An 18,746-nucleotide genomic window follows, 5' to 3' on the forward strand; every position below is an offset into this window, starting at 1 on the left:
AACATATAGTTTAGGCTGAACATTTCATGGGTTGTTGAGAAGAATGTGTATGTTTCAGTTGTTAGATGGATTGTTTTGTAAGTATATGTCAGATCCATTTGGTTTAGAATGGCTTTAACTCCTATGTTTCCTGGCTGATTTTCTACATGGATGATGTCAGTACTGTTGAAATTGTGGTGTTGAAGTCTACTAGTATTATTGTCTGGCAACTGATCTTTCCCCATAAGTCTGTTAATACTTTCTTTACATATTACTGCTCCAATGTTGGGTTCATATATATACAGAAGGTGCTAAAAAATGCATACATGCATACATATTTTAAGAAAGGAAGAAACTGTATTAAAATTCTAATAATATATACTGATAACAAAAGATTAATACAAGTCATACTAAGAACCTCTTATATTTGCAGAAGTCAAATGTGACAGTTTTTTCTTTCCTTAAAATCTGTATACATTTTTGGTGCAGCCTCTGTATTTATAGTTGATTATTGACCACTTATTATTATAAACTGATTTTATTTGTAATTTTAAAAATCACTTTTGAGTAAAAGCCTGCTTTATCTTTGTAAGTCTAGCTACTTCTGTTCTTTTTTCAGTGCCCATTTCTGTAAAATATTTTTTCCCATTCCTTTACACTCATTCTATGCATGTCTTTATACAAGAAGTGACTTTCTTGTAGGCAGCATATGTGTCTTTTTTTATATTTATGCAGCAACAATACATAATTATCTGTTATGTATGCCATACATAAATGTTTATGCATGTATTTTTTAATTGGAGAATTTAGTCCATTTCCATTCAATATTATGATTGATAGGCAAGGACTTGCTGCTGCCATTCTGTTGCATGTTTTCTATTTGTTTTGTAACTTCTTTCTTCATTTATTTCCTCTTTATTATCTTCCTTGTGATTATGTAATTTTCTTTGGTACTATGCTTTAATTCCTATTATTTTTAGTGCATCTCTTTTGGTTTTCCAATTTTTTTATTGTTATGTAATAGTACATAGTACTAGTTTGGCATCAGAATTTAAATTTAAGAATTCACATAATTTTTACAAATCATATCAGTGTACTTGAGATATTCATCACCGTAAATATTTGCCTTTTCTATCAACTAGGGAAATTTTAATTATTTTCTACCTATTTTAAAATGTACAAATAGTTATTGTGAACTATGCTCAACCTACTGATGTGTGAAAAATATATGCTTCTTCTATGAAGGCATATATATATATATATTTTTTTTATTTCAACTTCCTTGTTCATTCTTTGTTTGAAGTACTCTTTTTTGTCTTCCTCTGGTGATGTTCTTGATGTTAGTAGAGACGGGATCTTACTCTGGCTCACTGCTGTTCATACAGGTCTCGAACCTCTGAGCTCAGGCAATCCACCCGCCTGGGCCTCCCACAGTGCTGGGACTACAGGTGTGAACCACCACGCCCAGCCTGAAGTCACATATTTTTATTCATTGTTCAGTTTCTCTTTACCCTGTCTTTTCCTTTTCCTTGGCTTTATGTTTGCTTAGAGGGTTAAAATCATCTTCTTGCTTTAACATCCTCTAAGATCTGGAATAGGACAAGCATGTGGACTTTAACCACTTTTATTTGACAGAGTTCTAGACATTCTAGCTATAGCAGTCAGACAAAAGAAAAGAAGGACATGCATTTGGAAATGAGAATACAAATTGTTCTTGATTGTAGACAACATGATCATATATACAGAAAAGTCTGAAGACTCCATCAAAAATAAACTGTGAGAACTAATAAATAAATATAATAAAACTGTAGGAAACAAAAGTCAACATAGAAAAATCAGTACCTTTGTATATAACAATTGCAAACTATTTAAAACAAAGAAGTCAAGAAAGAAATTCCATTTATAATAGTTAATAAACACCTAGGAATAAATATCTGGGGGTGAAAGATCTCTCCAATGCAACTAGAAAGCATTGATCAAAGAAATTGAAGAGAACACAAATATATGGAAAGTTGTGTTCATGGATTAGAATAATTAATATTTCTAGGACATCTATGTTAGTTTTCTAAACAACGTAAGATCTAATGCAATCCCTATCAAAATACCAATAGCATTCTTCACAGAAATAGAAAAAAAATTATATGTAAAGATAAAAAATCCCAGATAGGTAAATCTATCTTGAGGAAAAGAAAGAAGCTGGAGATATCACACTCTATGACTTCAAAGTATAGTATAAATGTATAATCACCCTAATACTTTGGCACTGGCATAAAAATAAATAACATGCATAAATTAAACAGAATAGAGAATTTAGAAATAAATCCATGCATTTATACAAATCTGATTTTTGATAAAGGTGCCAAAAAAGCGTATTGGGGAAGGAACATTCCCTTCAATAAATGGGGCAGGGAAAACTAGATATTATAGGAAAAAATTTTAAAAACACCTGGACCCATGTCTCTTCACCACATACTAAAAATATGGTGTCTCTTCACCACATACTAAAAATGATTCTTAATGAAATAAAGACATAAATATAAGACCTGAAACTGAAAAACTACTGAAGATAACATAGGGGAAACACATCAGGTCACTGGGTTAGGCAAGAATTTTTTAATGAGAAGTAAAAAAATAAAAAGAAGAAGACAAAAGTAATAATGCAATAATGGCAAAAATAGACAAATGAGATTACATCAAAATCAAAACCTTTCTGTACATCACAGAAAACAATTGGTATAATAAAAATACCACCTGAAAAATGAGAGAAAGTATTAGCAAAATAAGCATCAAATAAAGGATTAATATGCAGAACGGTCAAAAAGAACAATAGTCAAAAAGAACAAAAAACTTTTTAGAAAATGGGCAATAGACACAAGGTAGATAGATTTTGAAAGGAGACGTACAAAGAGCAAATAGTTATTAAAACATGCTCAACTAGACTAATCATCAGGTAAATACAAATCAAAACCCCAATGAAATATCAATTCAGCCTCGTCTGGCCATTTTCAAAACCACAAAAAGTAACCATTGCTGATTGGGATGTAGAAAAAGGGAGGGAAACTCTTACATATTGTTGATGGATTTTAAATTAGTACAACCATTATAGAAAATAGCAGGATATTTTCTCAAAAAATTAAAAAGTATCATATGACTAGTAACTCAAGTAAGGCAATGATCAGTACATTGAAGAGAGGTCTGCACTTCCATGTTTATTGAAGCACTACTCACAATAGCCAACGTGAAGAATCAGTCTAAATTCCCATTTACAGATAAATGGATAAAGAAAATGCTTTTATAAAAACACATACACAATACATTTGGCCATAAAACTGAATGAAATGCTAAGGAGAATATAATAGTTAAATAAGCTGTGCCTGGAAAGACAGACACCACATAATCTTGCCCATATATGGAATCAAAGAAGTCGATTCATGGAAGTAGACAGTAAAACAGTGATTACCAGAGGCTGGGCAGAATAAGACGAAGGAGGTTCCAGGAGAGGTTGGTAAATGTGTACAAAGTTACAGTTAAACAGGAAAAAATATAAATTCTTGACTTCTATTACATAGTAGGGTTATTATAACTAATAACAAAGTAGTATATATTTCCAGATCGCAAGGAGAGATGATTTTGAATGTTATAAGCAACAAAGGGTAAATGTTTAAAGTTATGGATATGGTAATTATCCTGATCTAATCATTATACAAATATATACATACACTGAAGTATCACAGAGTGCCACATGAATATGTGTATTGTTTCAATTATAAATTTTAATAATTTATGTTAAAATTTTATTATATGTCCTGGGCAGAAATGTTACTTGACAATGAAGATGATCAAAATAAAGGATTTGATGTGAAAATAGTCACGTTAGTGTTACAGATGTTTTTAACTCAGGGAAGCATTTTTCATTTGTGATTTAGTTGTCTAAACTATACAATATATATTCCTTGAGATTGAATCTTAAATCTTTTACCTAACCTTATGTATCTTTCTATTAGCTCATGGATTGATTTAAAGTGGTTGCTCAATAACTTATGAAACGTTCTTAATTAGCAATTAATAATCATTTTAACATTACCATTTCTAGAAATTTCTTTCTTTCAAGTATGCTTAAAATTTTGCATAAAATAGATACTTTCTATCTCTGACTTGAAACAAGTACTACTCATGACAGGTATAAGGCGGAAGATTACTTTTTTATTGGTGGTGCCGCACTCTACTGGTGTACCATTCCAGATGGCTATAGGCAGCCCATTTAGATTGAACATACATTTTCATTATCAATAATTTAACAAAATGCCATGTTTGAATTCAATCATAAGTTCAAATAATATTCTAGAAAATTTTTCTTTACAAGAAGTCAGTTCTCATAAAAATTGTTATAATTGTTATGACATTATCATCCCAAATTTCCTTTTGGATAAACTACCTGTCCAGCCAGAGCCTGGTTTACATTGGACCATCATAACATGTTTATACAAGTAAGATAATTATATCCTGAACTGAAATGCAGGCTGATTACATTTTCATTCATAACCCATGTCCGCGGCTGTGTTCATTATTCTAAAGTAAAAGGGCTTTAGAAGAAGAAAACCTTTGTTTACTTGCATAAAATTAAATCTGAGTTTTGCTGTCTAACCTCCATTAACCTATCTTCTACCTTACCCAATCCTGGTGTGTGTAATCATTTTAATCTCATTGATATCACTTTATACAAAGAAAAATAGGTAAATAAAACAGTTTTAAGGCTTTGCAATGTCTCGTGATAATATCAGTTTTCAGATGCTATATTAATCCTTTCTTTCAAGGGAATATAATTTTCATTACTTGATGTAGCAAGACATAAACAAGAGGAAATTTTGCACCTTTACTTCCCATCTCTTCTATTTCCACAAGATCTCATCTCATCAAAGTGATTTTGTAACAATGCCTGTTACCAGGATTTATTTTTTAGTAACAGTGAAGTTCTCAAGGAAATCCTATGTAATATTTAAAATGGGATACTTTCTAAGAAATAGAGTCACCCAAATACCTAATCTGTCACACATTATTGATACAAAATGTTAATTTACATATGCTGCATGTATTTGGGCTATCAAATTAGTCAGCTGCTACTTTGGTTTTTCAATATATATTAAGGTCAGCAAATTTCAGCTGACCTTACTGACCTAATTTTCATGTTGAATAATTACTATTTGACTATGCAAATTGTCCTTTCAATTAAAATGGCTTACTCACTATAGCTCCAGTTTCATGACATATATTATGCCACTTTTTTTTTTAGAACATTAAACTTTATTAAGGATCAGCCTTGTTACTACTCTGGAGTTTTATAGATTTACTAATAAATAATATAATTGATAAATTGGGATACAAAACAGATACCTGCATATAGCAGCTTTGCCTAAATAATTTTATGATAATTAATGTAAAAGTATACTATCTAATAATCAAGTGGTTTAGAAAAGAGGCATCTGTCATCCATATTCTTATCCTCATCTAAATTATGACACTTGTAATTTCTTAATGTTTGTTACTTATTTTTATAGAAATGTGTTATTTATTTAATCGGAATAGTAATTTCTCTTACTATTGTTAGAATTAGTGTAGTTTCTAAAATGTTATCAACCCAGTCTCTGTAACCTTTATTGTGTAAGAACCCCTTGTGTTGATATTAAATATAATGTATTTGAAACACACGTCTACCAAAACATATATCCAGTCTGAAAGAATATTATTTACAATAGGAAAGATATATGTAGATAATTACTGTGGCTTCATGTGAGTGTTCAAGTGTCCTGAAATTATCTCCCAAGTACAATACCAGAATTTCTGAATAATTTTTTAACTTTCTTTCCCTCCAAAATATTAAACCACATAGCATCAAATGAAGTCCCTCTGGACACTGTAATTCTACCGTCTGGCTGCCTCTGTCCTGTACTTTTTTTTTTAATTACTCTTGTTTTTTTCTTTTTTTTCCATGCACACTTCTCCACACAGTCCTACTCTTGCTCCTATTTCAACTCCCCCTTGCTGGAGTCCTGAATACCTTTGCAGTCTCACTGACAGGGCTCTTTTATTCACTCTGTTGGCTACTTACAGAGTAATCCTTCAGGACTGTCTTCTTTTTTTTTGTTGTTGTTGTTGTTGTTGTTGTTGTTGCAGTTTGGCCGGGGCTGGGTTTGAACCCACCACCCTCGGCATATGGGGCCGGCGCCCTACTCAGTGAGCCACAGGCGCCGCCCCAGGACCATCTTCTTATTAGAAAGCTGAGAGTAGCAAATATTCTTCCATTTTTCTCACTTTTTTCTTTTTTTTTAGAGTTTATACTTGTTCAAATATATTAAAGGAGGAAAACCCAATATAATTCAAATAATTGAAAATACACATAAGAATATTGGTAAGTGGTAATTAGTGAAAGATGATCCTGGAAGATTAGTAAGAATAAAATGTGCACTCTGATGTAAAATTAGTTTTAGGTAGGAGTTAATATGTGGTATCGACTTTCACTTAGAAAGAGAAGGTCACATATAATATTTTTTATCTTCTTAAGGAGCTAGAAAGACAGATGTTCTCTTAGGAGTGAATACTGATAGACTTTTCTTGACTAGCAAAAAATAAAATGGATCATTGGAGTGTATTTAGTGTCAGATACACACAGATAAGGCAGGAAAATTAAGTTTGCAACTCATCCTAGAAAAGGTGCTATATACATCATTGCTGATTATTGCTGATTATCACTATGGTCATCTTGGAGTGATTTGAATGAACCAATGCCAGCACCTAGTCCACCCTTCAGAGCTGTCATCATACGTGGTCTGAAAATTAAGTTGACAAACACATCCTAGAAAAAGTGCTACATAACTCATTGCAGACTATCGCTATGGTCACAAAATCGACAAAGGGAATACTTTGAAGGTGACCATAGTAATATTCGGCCATGACATATGTAAAATATTTTCTCAGATGAGTTTCAAAGTTAATTGTTCTACATCGTCGATTAATAAAATTATTGTCAAGATGCAATGAATACTCCTTCCATGTTTCATTGGCCAGTTTTTCCTGAACAAAGAGATTATGTCCTCCCTACAGGAAATGTAGCAGTCAAAACAGCTGATTATCTGATACACACCAAAAAGTAAGAGAAAGTTGAGGAAAGGGAAGAAGAGTAGCCTATACATTTTAGGAGGAATGGTTAAAAAAATAAAAATAAAAACAAAAAACTAAAATTAAACCAGAATGTTGTCAAAGGCTCAATTCACCTAAAAGTCTATTGTGAAAAACAAAAATGGGGGAGAAATTTTAGGATTTCAATTGACGTGTTTGATAGGTTATGAGAGCTGGTTGCGACATAACTATCTGATGGAGAGAGGGGAGGGGTCATTGAAGTCAAGGAGACTGAGGAGTTGCATACCAGGGAGAGACCACACTGTGCCAGCCCAGAATGAGGGGGATTTCAATGCCTTTGCCCAAGTGAGGCTGGGAGAAATACTTGTATGCTCCAGATAGCTGTGGACAATATTCCATTCAGAAAACTGAAGAATTTGGTCTGTATATGCAAACTCCCTATGTAAATGTGTCCATACCTCATTTGATTTCTTGTTATTTATTTGAATGCTCTCTTCACTGTGATAGCTGTGCTCTACACATAAGCTGATTTTCCCTCTCCCTTGACTTGTAGATTGTGAAGAAGTCAAATTTCCTACATACATTAATCAGGGATCAGTTTCCAATAATTAATTCCTGTGTAGATAGTTTAAGCAAAAAGTTATTAATTGGATGACGGTATCATAATAAAGATGGAGATGCAGATTCAAGAGTGAGTTCACAGAAAGCAGACCACCAAAGATAGAAATATCACTGCTGTGCCTGGAATAATAGCAAATCCTGAGCTCGTTCAGAAAAATGAGAGCACTGCTGTTGTGTTCATTACTAGACAGATTCTGCCTCACCTTTCCCTTCTCACCTCGCTGTACTTTATTGCAGAATGCCTACTTACATTTCAGAGACACAGGATTGCGGGAACGGTAATATTACACATTTCAGACTATTCAGAGGAGAAAAGATTTCGGGAGGAGGATGAGGTTGATATTGTACTACTCTATGATATAATTTAAATTTCAATAACCTTCACCCTCAATTGCTATTTAAATTCTCTAACACTCTAAAGAATTCCCAGCGAGCATTTCTATAATGAATCCATCTGGCACTGCTATTTTGACTTAGATAGTCCAAGTCCTCTCTGAAATTACTGTTTCTTTCCAACCTGGTGGTGGGAAGGCTTTGCAGTAAATAAGTCTTAAACATATATACTTGAATTTTTTGGCTCCCTGAACAGAGTATGTCACAGACATCTCTCCCACAGAGAAATTGTTTTCTTCCAGGGATGTAAGTTGATAACAGTACTATGCTGCGTTGTGTCTCACTACTCCACTTCCTTGTCTAAGGCAGCCCCACTGACTGCAAGTTCATTACACTTGGCTACTTCTGGCCTTAGAGTAACTGCTCCAGTGCTTACATCAGAGGGTGTGTGTGTGTTTGCGCGTGTGTGGGCATATACACACTCACATATATATACATATTTTTATATACTTATATTTATACATAAGTAATCAAGGTACATATGTATATAAGCTCATATAGAACGTGTTTACTTATTTTTTTTAATTTTTTATTAAATCATAACTGTATACAATGATATGATTATGGGGCATTATACACTCACTTCATAAACCATTTGACAGATTTTTATCACAGTGGTTAACATAGCCTTTCCGGCGTTATCTCAGTTACTGTGCCAAAACATTTACATTCTACATTTACCAAGTTTCGCAAATACCCCTGTAATATGCACCACAGGTGTGATCCCACCGATTCCCCTCCCTCTACCCACCCACCCCTTTTCCCACTTCCCCCTATTGTTAAGTTGTAGCTGGGTTATAGCTTTCATGTGAGAGCCCCAAATTAGTTTCATAGTAGGGCTGTGTACATTGGGTATTTTTTCTTCCATTCTTGGGATACTTTACTAAGAAGAATATGTTCCAGCTCCATCCATGTAAACATGAAAGAGGTAAAGTCTCCATCTTTCTTTAAGGCTGCATAGTATTCCATGGTATACATATACCACAATTTATTAATCCATTCGTGGATCGATGGGCACTTGGGCTTTTTCCATGACTTAGCTATTATGAATTGGGCTGCAATAAACATTCTGGTACAAATATCTTTGTTATGTTGTGATTTTTGGTCTTCTGGGTATATGCCCAGCAGAGGAATTACAGGATTGAATGGCAGATCTATTTTTAGATCTCTGAGTGTTCTCCATATATGTATAAACTTCATCCATATAATTCATAATATTATAAAGAACGCTGGAACATTGAGGATATAAAAATAAAATATGTAAATTTTATATACTTACATACTTCATTAAAAAACATACATTGAATACAACTTTAGGAACGTAAGAATCCATAAAAGGTTGCATTTAGCATTCCAGCCTGTCTTTATTTATGTATAAAATTTATATATGTATAAATTACCTTATAAACTGTATACACATGTGTATATATATATATTTGCACCCCATATATATGTGTGTATACACACACACAGAGAGAAAGAGTGAGAGAGAGAACATGTTCTGCAAAACCTGCCTTGCCAGTGTGCCAGATATTCATAGAAAAGTGATTTTTATGTGAAATCAAACTAAAAACCCACAGACACATGATGTGTAGCTTCCTTTGTCCTGAGTACTCCATTTCTTTGCTCTTTTCATATGAACACTATTAACTTCTTACATTGGGCTTTCAATATCTCTATATTGATATTCCCTATTTTTTCCTTTTCATTCTGGTTTCAATCAGAAATATGATGTGGTCATCAGACTAGACAAAGGAAAGGCATTGGTTAAAGAGATCGATCATTCAGGAAATTGCAAACATGGAGGAAATGCCAAACTTTGGGAGCATGGAGGTGATCCACATACTCAGGAGTCCTAGCATGCACAGAATTTAATTTCATGTTTATTAATTTCACGTTAACTCTCTACCTGTAGAGCGAATGAGGACAGGTCAGGTGACATGGCTCACACCTGTAATCCTAGAACTCTGGAATCCAGAGCAGTGGGGATCATGTGCCCTCAGGAGTTCCAGATCAGCCTAAGCAGCAGTGAGACCCATTTACTAAAAACAGAATTAAAATTAGATGGGTGTTGGGGCAGTTGCCTTTAGTCCTAGCTACTTTGGAGGCTGAGGCAGGAGGATCCCTTAAACCAGGAATTTCGGTTGCTGATGCCACTGCACTGTAGCCTAGGGCAACAGAATGAGACTCTGTCTCAAGGGGGAAAAAGTGAACAAAGGTAGAGAAATCTAAAAGGAACCTTTCTTCTCACAAGGGAAGTCAGAATGTGTGTTTTATATTCATTTTGTTTTCCTTTATTGGGCAAAGAAGTGATTAAGCAGGTGAGGGACAACCCCATGGAAACATGAAAAGCAGAAAAAAATCTGTCTAAAACATCTGTTTAAAAATTTTGAAGTCAGAAGAATAGAGGTTGATAAAGAAAAATATTCTTTACAATAGGTTTAAGACCTGCTCATTGAATCCCACAATGCTCAGTGCTGTGCCGTGTTCTCCAAACCCTGGATACGTCTGTCAGTCAGAAAATCATTTAAATGAGGCCAAAACACTTTGTGACTAAAAACAACAGAAATAAAAACTACAAGGTACCAAGGAACTCTAGAACACTGAAAATATAAAAATAAAGTAAAAGCACATTTTCATTTATGACTTTCGTAGTCTTGACTTCAATCTTCCTTTTCTTGCTAATGTATTTTCAAAAGTAAACACAGTTTTTACATTTCCACTGAAAACATGTTCCAAGGTTTCAAATATGAAGAGGTAAACATAACATCAAAAAGCTTATATTTAAGCATAAATTATTTCATGGTGGCTTAGTTGTTTACCTGTTGGGACTATCAAAGATTGTTGTCTTACATTTTCGAATTTGAAATATGTCAATTTGTAGAAAAGTTTCCAAGGTTCTGGACATGGTCATTAATAATGCCTTTTGGTGTGAAGGAATTCTATTCCGGGAACCAGTCAGTTACTTCAGTGGTGTAAGAGTGGCAGTGAGCCAACTGTTCAGTGAGTCTGCATACACTGAACCCAGTAATTATTGCATTCTTGTCACAGTGCTGCCATTTGCTTTCTCTGAATCTCAGAATCTCATTTCATCAGCAGCAAATGTGAGAGATTAAAGTGGACTTTAGTTTTCAATCATTTCAATTTTATATGTATTTATTTCCCTCAAGTTGGTCTTTCTAGACCATGTCTTAGCATGTGAAATGAACCCACAGATAATACTCAGAGAGCCATATTAATCTACTAAGTCATGGAGGACTTAGAGTCTCACTATATCAAAAACTCTGGGGTGAGGGGTTGATAAGCATAGGAGGAAATTTTACTGGCCTGCACATGCAGCTGATGCTGGCTGACAGTTCTGCCGTCCTGGTTGGCATCCCCGTTGAAGCTTGTGAGCACAGAGGAAGGTGACCTGACTCCTGTCTGTCAGCTCTGTCCTCTGTCCATGCTGACTTACACTCCGAAGCTCTCAGTAGGACCTACTTCCTGCCTCAAGGCCATCAACCTCCCAAGTTATCATTTATCAAGTTTTGAAGTGAAAACATTTCTCGTGTAGGTAAGAAAAAATACCTGGATTTTGTGTACACTTACTGACATTTCTATTAATTGTTTTGGCAATCCGTAGCCAATTAATCAAAACTATGTCCTGCCAGTTTGCTCCTGATTATGTGTGCCTCTCCTTACGAGAGAAAATCTCAAGAAGTGTCAGATGCTATTAGGAGAAAGATGGTGGGAATTGGGAGACCTTTTGTCACCACCTTTGTATTAATTTCTTTAAAAACCTGAAGTGACAAAATGCTAGACCAGCCCCTGCCACCTGTTGATTTCTCCAGGAGATTAGGACAGTGGCAGTGGTTTATTCTCTCATGAAGTCTTTAGATTATAAGATAAAATATAATGATATGATTTATTGCATATGTATAGAAATTCTTCTTGACTTTATATACAACTTTCAAAGTGGTTTTATTAAGTTGGTTAAAGCTCAAAAAATAAAATAAATAAGCCTTGGTTGCCAAGTTAATTAGTGGTAAAGCAGGCACTACAGCCAATTTTTTCTTGTCTATAATTTTTTCTTGTTTCTCCTAACAGTTATTAATTTCCATAAGACAAGATCTTGACTACCGTAGTCCTTCAGAGACAGAGTCGTTAAGGATCACTCCAGCAAACAAGACCATGAAGCTGCCTGCACTTGAAATCACATGGAGCTTTCCCACCAAACTGTCAGCAACTAGTCCAACCAGAGCCCTGCTATCTGCTTGCTAACCTCTAATACCTAAGGTCTTGCTTTCCTTCTCAGAAAAGGAATGGGTACCAGCAGCTACCCTTCCACACAGAGCCATACAAACATGTCTGAACAGAAGGGCTCTCATGTTCATGATGGAAGGAATTAACCAGATAATCAGCAGGACTGCTTTCTCACCTATCTCTCTCCAGAGTAGTGTGAAAAATGGTCAAAGAATTTTATGGGGGTACCTCCTCACACCTCTCTCATCCCATGTCTTTTGCTTCTCTAGGGGGCCTTCTTTAGATTTAGGATCTATTTAACATATTTTCTTTTATAATCATATCAGTGCTAGGACATAAAGAGTATGTGAGTTGGTATGGCAAAGCAGTGGAGGGAATTGTAAATACTGAAGAAGGGAATGTTTGCATAGCTGGAAATAGTATTTTAAAATTCACTTCTTATGTAATTTAAGTTAAAACGGGCATATTTCTTGTTCAGAATAAATTAGAGGTTTGGGGCAGTAGGAGAAATTATAATACCAAGATTTCATTAAAATAACACAGCAGATTAGGAAATAAAATGCTCACAAATTATTTTTCAAAGAGGAATCATCATTCAGCCAACTTGAGGGCATTTATGAAACTAACAATCACTTTTGACAATTCTGCTTTTTTCTCCAGGAATTTCAATGAGTCTGGTACAATGGATTGAAAGGCAGCTCAGTGAGGCAGAGCTCAGGCTTTAGAATCTGTAGGAAACACTCTTCAGATGAAGACTTCAGGCTTCTGTTAATGCTGCTGTAGTAAATTAGCCCAAACTGGGTTGCTTATAAAAAGAGAAAATTATTCTTTCACAGTTCAGGATCCCAATCTAGGGATCATCAAGGCCAAACTTCCCCTGAAGGCTTAAGGGGAGAATCCTTGCTTTCTTTTTCCAGCCTTTTGGTGGCACCGAGTCTGAGAGCTGCATAACCCCAGTCTCTGTCTCTGCCTCCCAACGGACTTCTCCTTCTCTCTCTGTGTCCTCTTTTAAGGACATAATAGATTTAGGGCACATGTGAATAATCCAGGATGATGTAGTAATGATATTCTTATTTTATTACAGCTACAAAGATCTTTTTCTTCATAAGTTCACATCCACAAGTTTCAAAGTTTAGCATAAGAACAGATGGTTTTTCTGTCCACTGTGTTCTTAGTGTGTACAACAGACTGGGTGGTTTAAAGAACACCAATGTACTCTGTTATAATTCTGGATGCTGGAAATTTGGAGATCAAGTTATTGGCAGTGCTGATTTCTTCTGCGGTGTCTCTCCTTGGCTGTCTTCTTCCTGCATCTTCACATGATGTTCCCTCTATCTCTGTATGTTTCTAAATTTTCTTTTCTTATAAGGAGACCAGTCATGTTGAATAAAGACTTCCCTAATGACCTTATTTTATTTATCTCTTTAAAGACCCTATCTCCTTAAGACCACCACTTTCTGAGGGGCTGGGCATTAAGACTTCGACATAAAAATTTGGTGAGAGACACAAGTCAGTCTATAAAGCAACCAATCAACCAAATACAGACCCTAGCTGAAAATCCCAACTCCCTTATTTTATACTTAAATGACTTAGCATATCTTTTGGAAGATCTAGATGAGATAAGCTAAGAATGATGACAGCATGCACTTTAAAGAAATTTTGTGAGGGTGGAGTAAGAGATTCATGATATGTACAAGCTCCATGAGAAGAAGAAATCACCCTTCTGTTGCACCTTGCTGAGCTGATTTTACACATGGCACATTGTAGATGCTCAACAAATATCGGTCAAAGAATCAATGAGATGTGAATCTAACAAAAATTGGTGCTTGGGGATAAATGAAAATAACTTGCATGGTGTAGTTGAATATTTTTGTTTATATATTTACACCTCCCAAAAGAATAGTTGGGGGCTTTGTAACATATAGAAAATACCTTATGGATTAGGCAATAAACACAAGATATGGCACATATCCAAGATTTCTTTATGTATTTAATCAATTCGAGATCCTTTTTGAGAGAGTGCACTCTTTTCCTGTACGACAAATTATCTTAAAATGGTTCGACCAATAATTCATTTATATATATACCAACAGTTGTATAAAGTGAATACAAAGATGATCTCAGCATTGGTACAAGGACATTTAGTAGGAAGGGAAACAAATGAAGAATGAGCATGTTATCTGATTTCATTTCTTTTTTTTTCATTCTGTCATTGTGAGGAATACTTGATGGATCTTCCTTCTCTAAAGAATCTGTTGACGTTATCTCCAAATTTCATACAGGATTTGTTGTGAAGCTATCAAAGTAGCATTTAATATTCTTCCTGTACCATTTGTAGAATGAATAAAGTTATAAATATTGGCAGTTCCTATAAAGGAGAGAAATATTTCTATCAAAGTAAGGTTCCCAAACTTGACTTACACAGGTGGAAAAATAATTGCAAGATGATGCATTTTGGGAGGAATAAACCAAGACAAGCCTATCTTGTTTCCATTTTGAGCTAAATGCCAGGCTCTAACTAACAGTTGGTTTTACTGATTTATTTGGGTGGGCACCTTTCTCAGTATATAGAAAAATCTTTATTTATAAACTTGGCTAGATAGGATAATTAATTCTATCAAGTGGAATTTATAAGACATTCTTAAATCTTTTTTTAATTCATTTACAATTATGTAATAAACATTAATAATATGTTGTAGATAAAATTTGTCATAGAGAAATAGATTATTTTTACTTTCACAAATGTGTCTTTGTCATAAAGAAGTATAGGTAATGTAATTTCACTCTCAAAATGTACAGCATGGAAGATGCTAATTCAGAGTTTAATTTGCCTACCAAGACACTACCAGATTATAAAAACATGGGATTTTGGTAGCAGAGATCTTCTTCAACTAAGAAGAACTGAAAAGCTCTTTGCGTGTTCTCAAGCAGAGGCAGCGCAAACAACCAGTCTGCAGGACAAAAGTCACTCCAGGTGTATTTTGCTTTAGATTTCTTCTCTGAGCAGGGAGAACGAAATTTAGGAGTTCTGCAGATTGAACAGTGACATCTCAGCAGGGACTGTAGTTATTCCCTATTCCAAAATGTCAGCGGTGACTGTGAATCACAGGATAAGAGCAGCTGTGTCCACCACAGCCCTGGCTAATGGGCAACTTCCAACTGGTTATACACAGCTCTTCTGGGGGTAGCCAATTCATTTCCCTTTTATGCACGTATTTAAATGACCTTTCCTGCCCTCCTAACACACACACACACACACACTTACAATTCTTAACTATTCAGGCTTGTCAAATGCAGACCATTCGTAGCTAAGAATAGAAATGGAAGATCTGGAATTGAGAATCTCTTCTGTTTCTTGGTTCTCTTGACAGAAAGATTTTTATCTCATGCTTCAAGCACTATACTCCTTCCTTTCCATTTAAGTACTGACTTCACTTCTCCCAGCATCCTCTTTTCCAGTCTGATCTAAGTTTGGCCTACTCTGTAATTGCTTTTGAATGAACCTTTCTACCACTGGAACTCTGGTCATCAACTTTTTAGCAACAGTTTGACCTCAGATAGAGCAAAACACCAGCCCTCCAAAGCGTTAAGAAAGCAGAGGAGAAGGGGCATGTGCAGGGTGTGCAGTTTGCTCCATTCACAGATAAAAGCAGCCAGAGCATGTTTCCAAATTGGTCACATCCTTAGCTTCAGATTTTTTTCATAATATTTTCATTCATTATTTTAAACAACCACATAAAATTATTTAAGTGACTAAGTATCACTTTCCATATGCCAGGGGAAGAATCAAAAGAAATAAAAGAAATGCTCTCTCACTAAAGAAAGTAAGTAGATATGCTTAAAAGCCAGCAGGGGAATAATTTTTAAGGAGGTTATTTGTTAAACATGTAATAGTTTAAAAACCGTCTCAATATGTAATAGTTTTAAAACTGCATGTATGCGCATGTGTGCATAAATGTTTACAAAATATAAAGTAAGAGACTGGTGAAGAGTCATGAGATACTTAAATCAACTTATCAAGGAGAACTTACTCAGAAACTAAATCAAAATAGGTCTCATACCATGACTCTTCATTGTAATTCGCTGATTGTACCTTTTATTATGCTTCTATTTCTTAATTACTATTTACATCTCTCTGGCCTTTCTTCCCTCCTCAGTAAATGCTTAAGGTCAGGATTTATTTTGTTCACAACTAGGTATCTAAAGCCAGAAAAATGCTTGTTGTAAATAATGTTTACATGATTAACTAAACTAGCAAAGATGTGGAGCTTTTCAATTTGTACAGGTTTTCCCTCATTATTTATGCTTTGTCTACTTAAACTAAAGGATCAGAAAATTCTTCCTTAAAAGTCTCATAATGCTTATGTGAGTAGGAAAAAAATTACAGTATAGCTGTAGCTAAAAAGTCATTGTTTGGGGGGAGAATTGATTTGATTTTAATAAATTCATTCGTTTCTCAAGTGCTCACAAATGTGCAAAGATCTGTGCTAGATTCTGGGTACAGGAAGATGCTCTTGCCATAAAATGGACCATAATTAATTGGACAGATTGGACCCTAAACAAACATTTCCAACACAACATGTCACTCTGTTGTATGAGCAAGAACAAGGGGAAGACTCTCAGGATAAAGTGGAAATGTTTTTTCAGGGATGACCTTTAATCTCGATCAATGTTGAACAAATGAGTACTTGTGGGAAGAAAGAGAAAGCACTGACTAGGAAGAGGCAGAGTAAAAGGGCCTGGCGTGCTCAGGAATACCCAGCAGTGTGATGCAACATTCATGGAACATCCAGGTGGGGGGGACAAAGGGAACCAAGAAGAGAGAATGTCTGCTTCTTGGTTACATGGAAAGTGTGCAACTACTGTTTTCCATCTTCACCCAGACTCTACTCAATAAGCATACATGGAGTGGAAATGAGGGGAGTTTGGATTAAAATGATTAAAATTTTAAGAAAAATTTTACACTTTCTATTCTTGATAAATGTAAACAGCAGAATGGAGTATACAAATAACCTGCTACTATAGTCTGCATTAGCTTGATAATGAAGAAATACAGTACATGCTATGTCAGGTATTTTTCTGCCTAATATACTAGGAAGAAATAACTATTTTTGATATTTGACATGTGAAATTCAAAGTGTATTAATAAACCTCTAGAAATGTCAATTCAGAAAACCTGAATACTTATTACAAATGCTTTTTTATTGTTTACATTTATGAGTAGGTTTACAATCTACTGCCTGGAGCCCGAGATGAAACCTTATTTGGGACAGCTGAGTCAGATCTCAGCAAAAGGTGACAACCCCTTTAATTTCAGTGAGATTAAACATCTCTAGGTAACTTGCTCATATTCCATCTTATCCACATAGGAATACTAACCCTCATATTGTAAATTATGTTGCTATTCTTCCCTCAGGAGACAAGACATTTTGCAATGGGAGATGACTCTTGCCGGGGGAGAGCCCAGGGGACCTTTCCTTCTTCCTACTGTGCCTTCATGTTATCTGGCCACACTACTTCTTCATGTCCCTCAATCTTTCAGACCTAGGTTTTCAAGATATTCTGTCTTTGTTTTTCTACATACGTAGTGTAAAAATTGTTACAGTTTCTGTTTTTAAGGATATTCCTGAGAGATATAAAAGAAGTAGAAATTTAATACTTTGCTCAAAGACATTCACTTGGGCCCAGGTAGCGTGTGGGTTGTCATGGCCTTGTCCTTCTAGTTCTGGCCCCATCCTTATTAAATCCTTATTAAATGTTCATTCTTTCTTAACAGTATCCAGTTTCTTGATTGCCTTTGCCTCCTCGTAATTTGGCCACTCTAATATGCCCTTCAGTGCTTGCATTTGTCTTTCCTTCTTCTCTTCACTCGATATTGCCTAACAGCTAACAAATGTAAGCTCTTATTTTCCAAAGGAGTTACTTCTTCCTATAAATACACGCCGGCACATGGCACAGCTCTCCCTTTCCACACTTTCTACATTCCTTCTATTGTTCAATTCCTCTAAGAGAAATTTCTCCATGCACTCGCTGTCCCCTTTCTTCACCATCCATGAGCTTCATCCCCAGCTCAGTTACTCTGATGCTTGTGTTCAAAGGAAAGCAGTGACACAGAAACTGAACTTCAGTACGCAGCACGTCTCTGTAGCACGAGACTAACTTTAGGTCACATTCGCTCTCTTCCTTAAACATCTTATGGGGCTTGTGTGGTATTGTCTTCTAGACTCCTGACTGCTGGTGGAAAGCCATCTTCATGCTCTTAAGAGAAGGCGGAATACAAACAGGGGTTCTTTCTGATAGGTTTCTCTTAACTCTCTGCCTCCTTTCAGAGACCATGTCCAGCTGAGGCTTTAAAAGTTCAAGCCTAAGATTCT

The sequence above is a fragment of the Nycticebus coucang genome, unplaced genomic scaffold (genome assembly GCF_027406575.1).
Source record: "Nycticebus coucang isolate mNycCou1 unplaced genomic scaffold, mNycCou1.pri scaffold_79, whole genome shotgun sequence".
NCBI classification, from domain to species: domain Eukaryota; kingdom Metazoa; phylum Chordata; class Mammalia; order Primates; family Lorisidae; genus Nycticebus; species Nycticebus coucang.